Here is a 16,843-nt window from a genome sequence, read left to right on the forward strand (position 1 = left end):
TACTTAAAACTCATTACAGACCCAACCTGTCTTTTTCTGGTCTTTTTATGGTGATTTTGGGTGTGGTTTTACACCTTCTATTTCCCTTTGGTTTACTTATCTGAATGCTTTCCACAAAGAAATGTCTTTATTCCTCTGGTTTCTAATTCACAATCTATCCTGCTTTTGTGTGACCTGGAGGCTGTGCAATTGAGGAGCCATAACCTCTGTGTGTTTAAACAAAATAAAGGGCCCTGCAGTGTCTTCTTTTTCTGAGATCCTTCCTCCAAGACCTTCTCTGCAGCTGCTGGGAGCAGTGCCTGTGTGCAGAGGGGAAGAAGAAAAGAGTCCTGGCACAGCAGCACCGCCAGGGAGCACCAGCACTTGGTCTTTCCCAAGCTGCTTTCTTCCCACTTCCATGCTTTCCTTCTGAACCCTTGGGTTGGTGGAAGGCCTGAGTGCTCTTCAAGCTTGGTTACAGTCCTGCTGTGTGTCAGGCCTGTGACCGCAGGCAAGGACAGGCAATGGGCACTTGTGTGACAGAGCTGGCCTCCAGAGCAGCATTTCCATCATACAAGGGGATCTGCTCAGGCCTTGTGCCACAGATGCCCCCCAGCCCAGGGGCTCAGCCCTCTCCACCCCCGAGGAGCTGCTGTGCCCTTCAGAGGGTCTGGGGCTGTGGGGTGAGTGCCCAGAGCTCTGCCGCAGCCTGTGGTGGGCACTGCTGTGGGGCCATGCCAGACTGGGCTGCGCTGGGAAGAGGGCAGCAAGGGCGGAGGGAGGTGAAGGGAAGTGGGGAGAGTTTAGGGGGAGCTGTGGTGGGCTGGAAAGTGCCCAGGAGAGAAAAATATCAGTGTAGAGCTTGTAGTGTGTGGCCACGCAGGGTGAGGACTCACACCGGGGTTTTGTCGTTCAGAGCCAGGGCTTGTGGAAATCATGAAAGACATGCAGGTGTAGGGGAGAGGAGGAGTCTGGTCTGTGCCTTTGGTGTGGACAGACTGCGAAGGTGGCTCAGGGCCTTTGTCACCCCCAGCATCTCTCATTGACCATTTCCAGCACTTGTTGGTCGCCCCAGGTTTTACAGGTGAGTTTTGCTGTGAGGCCACCTCCACCTTCCTGCTGGGCCAATGGCTGGTTCTGGGGGAACGGACAGCCCTGCCCAGCCTCACTCCTTCCCCAGACACTGGCAGACCCTGGAGCAGAGCTGTCTGCAAAACCCCATGTAGGACAGGGCTGCAGCAAGGCATGGGTCAGGTGCTGGGGAAGCTGCAAAAGTAGGAAGGTCATGGGGGAACCGTGATCTGAAGGCCATCTTTGGGATCACAATGGGGGGAACTTTTCCCATCCCTGACTGTACCCTTTCCCGTGCTGTGCCTGCACAGTGGGGCTGTGGGACCGTGTATGGGCAGTGGGGCTGGGCCAGCACAAGGACAGGGGCCATGAAGCAGCTGCCAGGAGGTGCCATCATGGACACTTGTTCTAAGAATTGTATACCAGAGGCTAATTACTGACAACTCATAGCTATTTTTGTCATGTAAAAAGAAAAATTAAAAAGCTTTAGTTTATCATCGAGAATACGAAGGAGTTCCCTTGCAGCACTGTCCTGTTACTGTTATTACTGATAGTTCCACTAATTCCAAAACATCCTTGAGATCTTCCATATTTTTCCTTGGCTCCAAACCTCAGGCTGCTCAGACATGAAAAGTACTACCTCAAAACTCTGCAAACCAAATCTATCCCACTTTCTCTCATCCACATTATTATACCCCAGGGCACTTCTCCCCATCATGTCAGCACACTGCCTGGTCTCTTCTTTATCTGGGTGAAGTCAGGGTACTCCCTCATAAAGCCTTCCCTACAGGAGTCTTCTCTACCTGCTGATGCCACTTGTATCGCCTCACGCTATGTACAGCTTCATCTTCCTTCAGCAGAGCTCCATGGGATGGACAGTTTTCCTGCTCCTTTCATGAGAAAAGGTGACAAACAGGAGACAGTCCTTGCCAGGAAGCCAGAGCCTTGGGTGTTGCTCAGCCGCTTCTTACTGGCACTTCACTCAGACTCTGTTGTGGTGGCTTTGGTGCTTTTCTGTGGCTACTCTTTCCGCAGAGATCTTAAAAAGACAATGATTTCATTGTGGTGATAAAGGCCCTGTTGTAGACAGCAACGTTTGCCATGAGCTCTGGAGAGAGCCAGGAGGATAGCTACTAAGCACTAGGAATATGCAGGAATCTCAAGGCCTCTTCTGAAGTTCGAGTGGCTCTGAGCAGCAGTGATTGGCCTTGTGTAGGGCTCAGAGGGAGAGTCGAGGGATGTCAGTGAGAAACAAGGAGGTGACTGATGACTTTAGCAAATCCTGAAACCCTCTCTGAGGCCAGAAATGGCAAGCAGTGGATGTCTGTGGATGGGGAAGAGGAGGAGGTGTGTCCTGGGAAGATGTCAGGAAGGAAGACCCCTCTTCTGCAAGTCAGGGATGAAAGAGATTTTTCTATGATATGTGCATGCCTAGGAGATGGAGAAGGCCCACTGCTGAGGGTGGCTATCATGCCAAATGAGCTGACCTTGCTCTTTTCCTGCTTGACTTCCCATACTTGGAGGGACCTCAGAAAACATCTATGAGTGTGAAGGATGCACAGACCTCCTGGGGTGAATGTTCATCACTGCAGGGCAAGAGGGTTGTGAGACACGTGGTCGTGCAGGGAGAGAGCTGTCCATGTAAGAATTCAAGCAAGCCTGTGGCTAGAGGAGCACATCTTAGGTGCTAGAGGAACATAAACAAGGCTTTGAAAGAAGCCAGATGGGTTGCAGGGAACTCAGGGACATTGCCTAAGCCTCAGAAAACTACAGCTTTATGTCTGAAGAAGAGTGAGGACAGAGAGTTTTCAGTAAACCTTGGGATATCATGGGCTCAGAGTGAGTTGGGGAAGCAGGGGGGAGAGTTAAAATCTGCAGAGAAATGATCACTGACATAGGACAGTATGGGACAGGCTGTGGTGGGGAAAGCCAAGGGCTTTGGTAGGGCTGGGAGCCAGAACTGAGGTCCTTGTTCTCTTGGCTAGGGCTGTTGTCTTGTGGGCTGAGTGGTCTCCATGTACGTCAGCACTGGCATGATTGCCCATCTGAAGCCCCCCTCCATCTCCTCCCCATCCCTGGATCTGGTGGTGGCAGAGCTGTGCTCGCTGGTGCCTCCAGTTGTGAACCCTCTCATCTATAGCATGAGGAACAGGGAGCTCAATGGTGCCCTGAGGAAAGTGATTTCATGGGCATTTTTCAATACCGGTAAACTTCCAGTCTTTTTCCACAAGTGACTCCCATACTAGGCCCATGCTTTGTTTTATTATCATTGTTGTTATTGCTCTTTGGGGTTTCATGTTCGTAGACCAATACTTGGACTTCCCGTACTTCATGTGGAGCATGAATGTCCTCTGTCTCACCTGGAGGACCATGTAAAAATGTTTCTTTGTTACACTGGGTCCAAGCTGACTCCCTCATAGCATCTCTGTAATAAAAAGGGATCTTCCCTGTGCACTGCCTGATGGTAGGGCTGTTTTTCCAAGCCTTTTGTCAGGAACAGGCCTGAGATACTGCACCTCAAAAAGGTTTATTGATCCATGGTTTCAAGGGCAAAAAGCTCATTGTCATCTTGTGACCTGCTAGAGGGGTGGACTTAGGACTCACCTGTTGGTGCCTGGTGACAGTGGAGATGAGGAATGATCACTGAGATACAAACCGAGTCCTTTCCCACATGTGACAGGGCAGAAGACATCTTCCAGGAGGGGAATCTGTAGCTGCCTGGATATCCCAAGGAATCTCCATGGGCAGCATGTGCCTGGGCTGTGACCAGAGCTCCACAAAGTGAGAGATTACCGAGGTGGACTCATGCAAAAGTGATAATTCCAGGTGTTCACAAGGAAAGGAGGACTCTGCAATCACAGGACAGGCAGCAGGAACCCCGCTGGCACAGGGGAAGGGGGCTGGAGAGATGGAAGAGCTGGCTGAGGAGCTCCAGGGCCACGACTGTCATGCTGCCCTGGGGCGTGGGCCTGGTGGGGGCAGAGAAGGGGCAAACGCAGTCAGTGTTGGGGATCACCTATCATATGAACACAGAAGAGCCAGAGAGTGAGTGGCCATACAGCCCAACCCTGAGGGAGGACCTTTGCTGCATGGTCACCCCTGTCTTCCTCCAGGTCTCTAGGATACCCAGCTCTGCCGTTACTAATACCAAGGGAACCAGTTTCCTACCAACACTCATTACACATCAAGTCCCATAACTCTTGCCACAGCCAGACTCTCAGCCAAGCCCATTCTCAGACACCTCCAGCTAGATCAGTGCTTGTCTCGACAGATTTTGAAAATCTCCACTGATAGAGATCTCACCAACTCTCCTGGGTCCTTGCTCCAGTGTTTGGCTCTGAGGCTTTTTTCCAAAGCCTGGCTTTCTCAGCCTCTCCTTGTACGCAGTGTGCTCCAGGCCCCAGCCATCCTTCTGGCCTCTGCAACTTTCTCTCCAGTCTGCCAGGGTCTTCCTTGTGCTGGTAAGCCCCATACTGGATTCAGCAGTCCTGAGGTGGTCGTCCTGCTGTGGGTTAGCCTTGCCCAACACCCAGACACCCAACCAGCTGCCCACTCACACCTCCATCTCAAAAGGACAAAGGGAGAAAATAAGATGGAATAGCTCATGGGTCACGATAAAGACAGGGAGATCACTTACTAATTACTGTCACAGGCAAAGAAGGGTTGACTTGGGGAAGACCAATTTAATTTATGCCAAGTAAAAAAGGATTGGACTGTGAGAAACAATGACAAAATTATTCAAGTCCATTGCCCTCACACTTTCCTCCAGGCTCAGATTACTCCATTGCTCCAAGTTCTTCTACCTGGGAGATCCCAAGGTCAGGGGGAGGTGGGGAAACAGTGATGAATGGTCAGTGAGGGGGTCACTGACCACTGGTCAGTGTGCAGGGTCACTGGCACAGGCATAGGACAGTGTAGGAATGGCTGTGGTGCAAACAGGGCCTTTGTGCGGCTGCCCCCCTCCTCCCCACCAACACAACTGAAGTCCTTGTCATCTCCACGGTGGCTGCTGTCTCTTCCACTGAAGCCCATGCAAGGACACTGGTTCCTTACAGCCCCAGGCCCTTGTTCCCTCCTCACCAACCCCCAAAACAGCCTGGGAGGTGTCCTACTGCTGTCCTTCTCTCAGCATCACCCCCCCCGCATCAAACTGTTCCCAGGAAGAGCTGTAAGCATCCCATGAAGGAAAGGATCCCCCTTCCCAGGGGGATGGGGCTCAGGGTTTGGCCATCCTGCTTGGTGAAACACATTTAGGGCTTTCACAGCCACCTCCACAATTGATCTTCCACCTGTAACCAGTGTCTCCGACTTCCTGTTTCACCAGCCCCCAGGGACAGTCTCCTTGTCTAGTCATTCCCTCCACGGTCTCTGCAGTGATTTTCCTCTGTGGAGCCCACTAACACCCTCAGAAACTTGGAAGTTTGATGCTGGCTTTTACTTCTTGAGAGGCTTGTTCAGTCTTTCAGGATCTGCAGTTCAGGAACTTGGCACCAGAGGGCTCATTAACATGAAAACTCCCTAATGAGCCAAGGCTCTGTGCAGTATTTTCCTTTAGGTCTTCAATTCTTATGTGGATAATTAGAGACATTTCAGGAGTGTAGTCAAAGTGGAAAGATTTCAATACTAAACAATAAGAAAGAATTCTTTTTTTCCCCCAGTTTTCTTTAGTTTTCTGCTTATGCACCATGTCATATCAGAAATCCTCAATTCATATTGATCCTCCTAATGGAGTTTGAATGATTACAAAACTCAAGACCCTTTCCGTATGAAGAATCTGTGGTCATTCTTCATCCCTACCCCGAGCCCCACCTTTTCTCTCAACCACCTGGCACTTACAGCAGCCTTGTTCAAATCTGAGCTTTCTTCACTGAAGTCTGTAGCTGCATGCTTCAGCCCGTGGGCACCAACTCCCTCCTGCTTGGAGAACGAGCTGCACACAGACACGCAGCGATGTAACACACTCAGTGGCTATATACCAAGTCCACATTACCTCCTCTGAAGTCCACTTCCCACAGCAGATAGCCTTAGATGAACAAAACCCACATTTTTGTGTAAGCAGAGATCCCAGGACCCCCCAAAACACTCCCTGCCCTGGACTCTGTCTGTCCATATCCGCTCTTTGCACACAGCAAGTCACACATTGAAGTCACGAGCTCTCCTGATTGACAGAGGGGAAAAAATAGACAAAGTGAATGAATGCTCTCTTTTGAATAGTCAAACGGGCACTAAGCCCAATATATCTGGGACACAGGAGCGTCTTCAAGCAGACTCTGCAATACCTAGACCCACACATTTTTCATTCCCTTGAGGGTAAAGTACTTCTGGTTCCATTGCAGGTGAAGGCAAAGATGAGAGTGGTCTCCTCTAATGTTAGGTGCTTTGGCTGCCATGGCCCAGGCTTCCTTTTCTACTCAAGGGGCAGAAATCAGTAGTCTCAACTGAGATGCTTGGACACACCCTGCCTGGTGACCAGCTCCTGCTCCAGAAGTGCTCCGGTAGGTCAAGGGTCTCATTTCCCAGTCCCACATGGGGGCTTCAGCCACCCCTGGGTATCTTGGAGGCAACGTGAACCTCTGTGCTGGCAACTGAGTCAATCCCAGAATGAAGATGTTAGGCAAAAGTAGAAACATATGCAGAAAAGAGCTTGGGGCAATAAGTGTGTAAAAAGTCACTTTTCAGCACTTTGATATTGGTCTGCAAATTCTCATGAATTTTTTCATAGGCCATGGACATGGACCAGCAAGATGATGACACTTTCTCTCCCTTTATGTAAAGAGAGATTTATACAGCCATTTCCAAAAATGTATTTCCTCCCAACACTTTGAATGGAGAACTATGTTCTGGTGAACAGGTTTATATTGTCATATTGTACATCCACATTTCCTATCTAAAGGGAGCTTGGAGCAATGAAGGTTGGAGCAGTTGGACAGATGACCCTATATTTCTTTGCCAACAAGAAATGGACACACCTGCTATCACTTCCATCGCATCATCCCTTTTTTCTGATCTGGCCACATCTTTATGGGATGTACAATGGCATAACACCATGGCCTGCCAATGCCAGAGCTCAGCTGCTACACAGAGGCCTAGAGCACAGACATATAAAGAGCCCCACAGCAAAGATGTGGAAAGCAAATGTCACTCGTGTCTTCAAGAAAGAAAAAGAAGGAAGGTTCCACCAAGCTGCTGGTGCCATGGTGGCACAGGGGTGATGGTGTCACTGACGGGGCCCTGCCACTGACCCTGCTGGTTTCTAGACTTCCAACCAGCTCTGGGTCCAGCCACCAGCTCCTCCCGTGCCAGCTCTGCCCTGCTCCTCTAGCCCCTCGCACAGCGTGTCACCCTCTGGCCAAGGCAGAGCCACTCTGTGGGTGCCATGCTGTCACCATGCCACCCCTGCCCCATCAGGACTAGGCGGAGCAGGATTTCTGAAGACACCCACAAGTGTTTTGGGCTTGGGCTGCTGCTTCAGAGCCACTCTCTGAAGTCACATGAGCACCCCGTCACTCTTTGCTGACCCAGATGCTGAGCCCAAGCTCCTGCAGAGCCAAGCCCCCTGTCTGCTGGGACACCCTTCTCTCTGTCCCCCAGGGTTTTGTCTTTCACGGGCTGGCTCCATTCCCCTGGGACATGGGAGCTGGCATGGACGCGAAACTGGTAGCTGGTGCTGGCGTTGAGGCCCCCGATGACCTTGGTGGTCTCGGCGCCGCTGTCAGTGTCGATCCAGTGGGGCTCGCTGGTGCCCCCCACCTACTGCAGCTCCATGATGTACTTGGTAATGCCCCTGTTGGGGTACTCGGGGACCTGTCAGGAGAGCCTGACGGCGGTGTCAGACACGGACTCTGCTGAGAGCAACCGTGGGGAGGAGGACCCTGGGACAAGGAGAGGAGAGTGTCAGTCCCAGGACCGCGCTTCTGGCACTGCAGGGCCTGAACGCTGCTGTGAAGACCGGACCCCATGGATGGCAATGGCAACCAAAGCTGTGCCAGGTCTGAGGGACCTCCAGGGACCCCTGGCCCTGCTTGGAGGAGGTGCAGGAGGAGATGGAGCTGCTCTCCAGGTACAACAGTAGGGCAGGACTGTACCCCCAAAAGCTCCCAGCCTCAGGGACCATCAAGGTTGATGTCTGTGTATAGACTAGCCCTTGGGATATTTTATTTCTTCAACCCTCCCTCACACACTGTTCCCACCACCTCCTCTAAGCCTTCTCCTGCCTGCCAACATCCCTAACCCCAAATCACCAAATCGCACAAAGCTCTTACAAGCTCGAAGTGGAGAAAACGTCACATCCTCCAAGCTTGATGGCCACCAGCCCTCCCAATATGTGCCAGCCAGTGCTTTTGCTCTTTGTGGGAACCTCATTCATCATGATGTTGCTATCTGCCATCTACTCCGTCATGCCTCTGCTGAGAAGCCAAGCCTTTCTAGAGAAGGGCTCCCATCACTTGGTAGAAGCTTTCCTTGTTACAAGCCTGGCCTTGGCCCTGGAGCCACATCTGAGGTGCTGCAGTCCTCATGGGCATCAAAGCCCACCGCCTGGGGCACGGACAGTGGGAGCACTGCGGACCATGGCAGAGCTGTGACATGAGTGGAATAAGCTGAGGTGAGGAAGGACAGCTCCCACGGGTTATTTGGTGAATGGAGGCACAACATGCTTAGGAGAGAGCGACACAGAAGGAGAGAAGTGGGGGATGCCTTGTGTGATGTCAGGGCAGCTCAGATATGTGTGGACATATTCTATGGGACAGGCAACTGGTGAGGTGGGAGCTTCTGTGTGGGTCAGCTTCTGAATAGGCCATCGAGTCTGATGCTCACCTGGACCTGGAACTCCCAGAAGAGGAAGAGCTGGTCAGGGATGTGAAGACTGGTGTCAGCCTTGGCCATAGTGACCATGAAATTGGGGTCTTCCGGTTCCCCAGGGATGGGAAGAAGGAGAGTAACAGAGAGCAGACCCTGCACATCAGGGAATGAGAATTTGGCCTATTGAGGGCACTGGCAGGTGGGGTCTAGGATGGCAGTGTCAGGGCCCTGAGCAGCATCACCTGCGGCCTCCAGCCACACCTCTGTCCATGGGCCCAGGAGACCACTGAAGCCTAGGCCTGAGTTTCACCCCCAGCTTGATCTATGCTGTAGGGCTACTGGTCTCCAGACACAGCCAGAGACACAGCCTTGCCTGTCCATGGACCTTGTTGATTCGGACTTGCAGGCTCACTTCCCAGCTTGATCCTTTATGAGTTGCACAATGGACGGACTCTGTGACCCCCCAAGTGCCACACCCCAGCTGAGTCATGGAGGCCTAGGGCCTTTCTGCTCCCTTTCTTCCTGTCATCCCTTGGTCAGGTTTTGGGAGGAGAGGAAGGAAAAGCAGGGGTGGTTTCCAGGTGCCAATGACTGAACTGGGGGAGCAGAGCCATCGCATGTGAAATGATCTAAAGGCTATGCCAGTTCAAAACTGTTATCTTCTGCTGCTATCTCAGAGGCCTTAAATCTTCAGCAGGAGCCTGGCAGCTCTGAGGTCCTTCTATCTCCCTCTCTTGTAGCAATGAAGCTGATAGTACCCCAGTCACAGGCTTTCTTTCCATTCTGTTTGGAGCCTAAAGCACCCCATTGGTCTGTAGATATGCCAGGAAACTTGCCTAAGGAACCCACTCCTGTAGACAAGAAGGTGGATGTTCCCAGGAATGTCTAGGAGGCGTGGCATACCCAGAGCTGAACACACCCTGTGTTCATGGAGTTGGTCAAATGCCTCGTCTCCATTTCTGTCATGGTGGCCTAGGTGCCTGGTTCATATGTCAACTCTCTCTGTGGCTGCTGACATTTACTGAGCAACCTGGCCTGACCTCAGAGCTGGCCCTGCTTGGAGCTGGGCATTGGACTACAGACCACCTGAGCTCCCTTCCACCCTGAATTGTCCAATAAGTGTATGATGTAGAGACCCTCGCCACCAACTTTATCTCTTCTTGCACAGCGTGTGGCAAGGCACAGGCTCCTGGAAGGGCTGGTGGGCAAGAGACTGTTGGGGAGTCTCTAGTCCAGCCTCCAGGCTGGCTGTGACTTTGAGGAGCAAGGAAGACCTCCAAAGGTGGAGATCACAACAACACTCCTCCTAGTCCATTTTAATTTTCCTCAGGCTCAGCCTGAAGCTCCCAAGAGGCAATTTGTGGCTGTTGCCTCTGTCATATCATTGGCCACTGCAGAAGAGAGCTTTTCTCCACCACCTCTCCAGGTAGCTGTAGGCTCTTCTTAGGTGGCCCCATGCCTCTTTCAGCAGGCTGGAGAGGCCCAGTTCCCTCAGACTCTCCTCATGGCTCATGCCTTAAGCCCCTCACTCCACGTTGGCAGACCTCCTCCAGACCTTCTCCAGTTTCTCCACTCTCCTTTTGAAATGGGAGGCCCACTGGCTCATATGGCATCATCGTGCTGCCCAGGCCCTTCTCCTCAGAGCACTCCTTAGCCGGCTACGTCTCTACCAATGCTGCTGCATGCAGTTGTTGTGCAGCTTGTGGGTTGGGATGAAAACAGATAATAGGTGAATGAAAAAGATTAAAACAAATATAAACCCAGCCCAACAGGCAATGCAAAGGCAATCACTTGCCACCTCCCACAAGCACACTGACACCCAGCCAGTCTCCCTTCAACAGACACCTTGAACGACAGGAAACTCCACAGACTTCTTCCTCTGCCCGAGATTTATTGCTGAGCATGATGTCATATGGTATGGAATATCCCTTTGGTCGGATGGTGTCAGCTGGCCTGGCTGTGTCCCATTGACCCCCAACTTCTCGCCCACCCCCAGCCTACTCGCTGAGAGGGAGCAGAGTGAGAAACAGAGAAGGCCTTGACACTGTGCAAACACTATTCAGCAACAGCTACAATGTTGGTGTGTTATCAACACTGTTTTAGGCACCAGTGCAAAACCTAGCACCATAGGGGCTGCTACAAAGGAAGTGAACCCCACCCCAGCCAGACCCAGGACACATGAACCAGGGTCCCCAAAATGGACACAGTAGTGTACAGGTGGTTTGACAAGTGATGGGCAGGGGACACAATAATTTCCCTCACTCTTTTGGCGAGGCTCTTCTTTCTACACTCCAGGACACTGCCGGCCACCTCTGCTACCAGGTAGCCCCGGATCATGTGGATCACTGCTAGATCGTGTTTTGCCTTCTGTCCCCCAGCACCACCAGGGCTGTTTCCTCAGAGATGCTCTCTGGCCAGGCAGTCCTCTTCCCCTGCCACTGCAGGCTGTTAGTCTATCCCAGGCGCAGGATCTGGCCTTTGTCTTTCTTGTATCTCACAAAGTCCCTGACAGGACTGTCCTTCTGCCTGTTAGGGTTCCCCTGAATGGCATCCCAAGGCACAGGAATGGTCCTCCCAATATAGTGCCATCAACAAACATGGTGAGAGTTGCCTCCTCTGGGTCATGGATACAGGGGTTAAACTGCACAGCGCCCAGGAGAGTCCCCTGTGCAGCCCCACAATGCCCCAATATGTCCCACTGGCCTCCAGATAGGGTACGGCCCCTTCACCACTGCGCTCTCTGCCTCATCATCCAACTGGTGTTTTGCCTATCTCCTTGTCTATCCATCCAGACCATAAAGTCCTAACCTGACTAGAAGAATATTGAGGGAGACCGTGCCAAAAATCTTGCTGAAGTGGAGGTAAACAACATCCACCATGCTCCCCTCATGCACAAATGCACCTCCTTCATCATGACAGCAATCAGGTTGGCGAGGCCTGATTTACCCTTGGGAAGTCCATGCCGATGTTGTCCTATTTTAGGTGCCCAGAAATGTCACCCATGAGGAGTCACTCAATGGCACGCTCCTCATCAAAGTGACCTTGTACAGCCTGTGGTTCCCTGGGCTGCACTTTTGGCCTCTTTAGGAGATGGGTGCCACATCAGGTTGTCTTCACTCTCAAGAGACCCCTACCAATTCCATGACCCTTTGAAGAGGACATTGCAAAGAAATATCAGTCCTCCCCTGTAACTCCCTTACCACTATTCTGCCTGTCCTAGGTGTATTTAGTTGCTCTACTCTTTCATATACTTACACCTGTCCTGACACAATGACCATTTCTGAAAGTCATCTTTTCAGATGCAGACTGCCTAGGCAAAGGCCCTTTCCCTTATGCTCCACTTCTCTCCTTCCCTTACTCTTTGTTCACCAAGATACCTCTCCCCTGTGCAGCTGCTTTGAGCTTCAGGGAGCTAAGAGCTTGCCTGTCTTCCAGTAGCCTAATTGCCTCTTTAGCCAAATCTTTAATTGTGTTTATCTCTAACTTTTTAGTATCTGTCACAAACATTTCTCATAAGACTATCCCTTGTAGAAAGGCAGCCTCATTAGGAGCAGCTTGTACTTCGCATGTGGTGGAGGAGTGTGACTTATTGTTTATGAAACTTCATCATGGTTTTCTTTGCTTTGCTTGCAAATAGGAAAAATTCTGCTGGGCCTGTGTGCAGCCAGTTCTCTAAGGAGAGCAGGGGGGAGATGATGCAATGGAGCTGTAACCTCCAGCTGTAGAGATCAGTGGAGAAGCCTGAGGCAAGGAACAGAGATGGAAGCCCCCAGGTGGCCAATGTCAGAAGTGCTGAGGTTTGAGAGGTGAGGAGCAAGGGTGTCCATACAGTGTCAGATCTCAAGGCACTGCTTTTCCTACCTGTCCAGACCTCCAGAGGAGACACTCTGGATCATTATCACTTGGAGAATGCTTCTCTCACCTCTTCTCTATACTGAAAAGTAAGAAAAAGTATCCTTTAAAGGAAAAAAATCATGGGTATAGGTGCACTTTGAAATCTTCCTCCTTAACTACACTATGAAGTCTTTCTAATTAGCTGTACAAGTCTTGAAGACTTGAAGAAAATTGCAGGAAGAAAAATGGCTTCCTAGGGCTTTCTGTATCTTAATGAGCCCCATGGTGTGTTTGAGGCTGAGCACATGAACCTCAGCTACTGAGAGCAGACTGAAATGAAGTTCTCAAGAAGTCAAAGTCAGAAGCAAAGCACCTTGAAGCATTAATGGGCCCCACTGAGGGCCATTCCTGACAAAGCCTCCCCAGGGACTCGTTAGAGCAGATAACTGGAGGCTGTGATTGCAGGGAGGCAAAAGCACTGTGCAGGTGGCTGTAATGCTGAGAAAACCCTTGGTTTGTTTTATGCAGCAGAAAGGCCAAGCCCTGATCCCCAGGCCCTGGGAAGGCAGATCCTGTCCCTCATGCATGGCTCAGGGCTCTTCCTGGGTCAGCAGGATGTGAGGGTGAGCAATGCCAAGCGTAGGGAAACTGTGCAACACCTCCCGGCCTCCCCAAGCAGGGGTGAGGAAGAAACTAAGTCCACAGCCTCAAAACCAGTTTTGCCTGGTAGGCCTTGGTGGCAGAGGCAGCTGACAAAGCCAAGACAACAAATACCTTGGACCTGTTCTGCCTTTCAGCCTTGCCAGAGCACTTGGCCATCTCTACTGCAGGCTGTCATAACCTGTCCCATGCCTTATCTCTTCCCTTCAGGCTGTTGACGTCCATCTTGCTTTCCCACCTAGCTCTCACCCCAGCATTTCTATTCCTTCACGGATGTCTCTCCAGCCTGGCTGGATTTTCCTTGAAACACAAGGCCATGGGCTGATCTGGGCTCTCTCTGGGTGACCTCTTGCACCACAAGGCTACCCTCTGAGTCACATTTCTTTCTCAACACATCCAGTCTGAACCTTCCAAGCTGTGCTTTGTGCAGGTTTCCTTCTCTTCCCACTACCAAGGAAAGCTCCATCATCTTGAAGCCACCCTTCAAGCAGGTGCACTCCACTACCATCGTGCCCTGAGCCTCCACTTCACCAGGCTGAAGAAGCCCAAGTCCCTCAGCCTCTCCAAAGAGGCCCCAATGCCCATCTTGGCAGATGTCCTCTGGGACCGCTCCAATTGTTCCCCACTCCTTCAGACTGGGGAGCCCTACACTCAGAAACACAAGTCCAGATGTGGCCACACCAGTGCCGAGGCCAGAGGGATGATAACAGCCTTGCCTGGGTGGCCATGCTCCTCCTAATACAGCCCTGTATGCAGTTGGCCTTATTCACTGTTTGTAGTGTTTGCTCTCTCTGAAATGGCATTTTAAATGATACGGCACCAAGGCTGCGGGACTTTCTCACTGGGGACGTAAAAAACCAGAATCTCCAGGTACAGAACTACAACCAAGGCACGTGCCTGCTGCTGGCTTTCAGATTCTCAGGCAGAAGTGATGTCATAGCTGACATGCTAGCCATGTGTCTGCCAAAGGCCAATGACCCCAAGAGATTGGAGATTCCAATGACCTCACACTCGCCTTCATGGCCATGTGCCTCCTGCTGGCCTATGAGCTTCTCAGACATAATTGCTGTCAGATGATAGCCTAACCCATCAGCTTTCTTGTGGCATGTCAACTGACCAGACAGAAGTAACCTCACCATGATCTTCCAAGCCACATGCCTGCTGCTGTCCCGTCACGTACTCAGGCAGAAGAGGTGTGAGAACCTATATCTGAGCCCTCTTCCTGGATGGGCCTACCAGGTATTTAGGGAAAGGGATTCTCCCAATCAACACACTTTTGCTGGCCTGCCAGAGACACTGGCAGATGTGAGCGTAAAGCACATATCCCAGCCAGTCAAGGGCTGACCTATCAGCTCCTTCAGAAAGAAGTGACCTCACAGTCCCTTTCCCATTCATGTTCCTGCTGCTGGCCTATCAACTCCAAGGACAGAAGGGACCTCACAGCCACCTTCCCAGCCTTGTGCCCCCTGCTGTCCCATGAGATCCTGAGGCACAGCTGACCTCACCATAGCATTCCCACCCATCTCCTCCTTGTGGCCTATGAGCTCATCAGATACGGGTCACCTCACGTGCCTCTCCCAATGCCATGTGACTGTTCTGGGACCTCACGATCCCTGCCCCGGTCCCAAAGGCCCAAACAGCTTAAGTAAGGTTGAGGAGAGGTGACCAAGATGAGGGCAGGAGAGCATGGGAAAGAGAGCTTCAGGGATCCAGAGTTGAGGTTGGAGCTTAAGGATTAGAGCTCACCTTTCAGGGTTGGGGATTAGGCAAAGGCTTACAGAGAGAGTCTGGTGTCCTGCTGAGGTTCCCTGGCTAGTGTTTAAGGTGTGGGCTACTATGGTGGGATAGGGTTTTGTTTAGGGCTGGCGTGAGGGCTAGGATTAAGGCCAACATGTTAATACTAGGGGTAGAGGCTAGGGGCCAGGCTGAGCAACCGGGTAAGTGTAAGGGTAAGGGGTTATGGGTTTGGGATTTGGCTTAGATTTAAGCTGTGAGGTTAGGGATAGCCTAAGCTCAGCTAGGTTAGTAACAGTGGATTATTGTGAGGGGGAGGAGAAGTATGTAGGGGTTGGGTTGGGGCTTAAGGTTACTAGTTGGAGATAGTGTAAGGGCTTAAGAGGAATGTTTTCACAGTCTGTGTTTTCACAGCAACGTCCCCTTAACCCATTTTACCTCTTCAAAACCTTCCATGTCTGTTGGTCAAAGCCCTCTTCCCTCCCCCAGATCTCCCTTTTCTTTTGCCCAGGCTGCTCCTGACCTCCCCAAATGTGTCATCTTGTTGAGGGCGGCTTCCTGATGACCTTCATGACCTCAGAGTATCTCTCTCCCTGCTGCTGCTGCTGACCAGTCAGAAGGGACCTCACAGCCACCATCCAAGGGGACATACTGTCTGCTGTGCTTGAGAGGCCTCTTCACAGCCTACCCAGCAGCACTGGAGGAAGGTGATGCCCTGCACCACCCCAGAGGTTCCCTGCCTGCAAACCTACTCATACATCCGAAGGATTCCTGCATCGCTTTTCCCACATGGCTGCTTCAGTTACCACAGAGCAGCTTGGATGCCATGGCCACTTCTGTGAGGGCAACTGAGTCAAGACCAGAATGTAAGTTTTAGAAAAATGTTGAAGCCTCTGCAGAAAAGGAAACCTATGTAATAGCAGAAAAAGTCTTAATTTCCAGCTTTTAATGATCTTTTATGAAAGTTTGCTGATCACAGAGGGATGATGCCAGGATCTGGCTCCTCAGAGGTGTATGTACCACTGATGGAATTTGATCCTGATTGTCCAGCCAAATTCCCATGCACTGCATCGTCTACGTCTTCAGTCCAGATATCAACAATCCGCTCTAAGGAGACTACGGGAAACCACATCCAAGGACTTGCAAAAGTCCAGGTACACAGCATGCCCTTCTTTCCCCTCCCACTTGGGTTCAGCAATCCTTTTCTTCTCCTTCAAGCGATGGAGATGGCTGCAAGAGCATTTTCCCTGTCACCTTGCCAGGGACTGAGGTGAAGGTGGCCAACCTATAACACTCCCCATCCTCCTTCTTGCCCTTCTTGAAGATGGGTTTGAGATTTGCCTTTTCTGAGGATCTTGGAACCTCCCTGGTCTCTCTGGCCCTTCCAAGATATTTGAGAGAGGCCTCATGATGACACCAGCCAGCTCCACCAGCACCTCTCTGCTGTGTCACACACGAAAACCCATCTTCATATCCCACACTTGCAGGGGAGTGCCCAGGACACCGCACATGCCAGTGCAGGTCCTCTGGGCTGGTTCAAAAGAGAACCAGAAGCAATCTCTTCCTGCAGACCCACAACTCCCATGGGCTCTCCGTGCAGCTCACAGCTTCCCCGAGCATTTTTCTCAGTGTCCCCCTCCCCCAACCTTTCTAGGCCACAGGCTGTAGATGAGAGGAGTGAACAGGGATGTGAGGATGGTGTAGATGAGAGGAGTGAACAGGGATGTGAGGATGGTGTAGATAAGGGACTTTGCCAAACTCTCTC

Source organism: Haliaeetus albicilla, chromosome 31 (genome assembly GCF_947461875.1).
Source record: "Haliaeetus albicilla chromosome 31, bHalAlb1.1, whole genome shotgun sequence".
In the NCBI taxonomy this organism is placed as follows: domain Eukaryota; kingdom Metazoa; phylum Chordata; class Aves; order Accipitriformes; family Accipitridae; genus Haliaeetus; species Haliaeetus albicilla.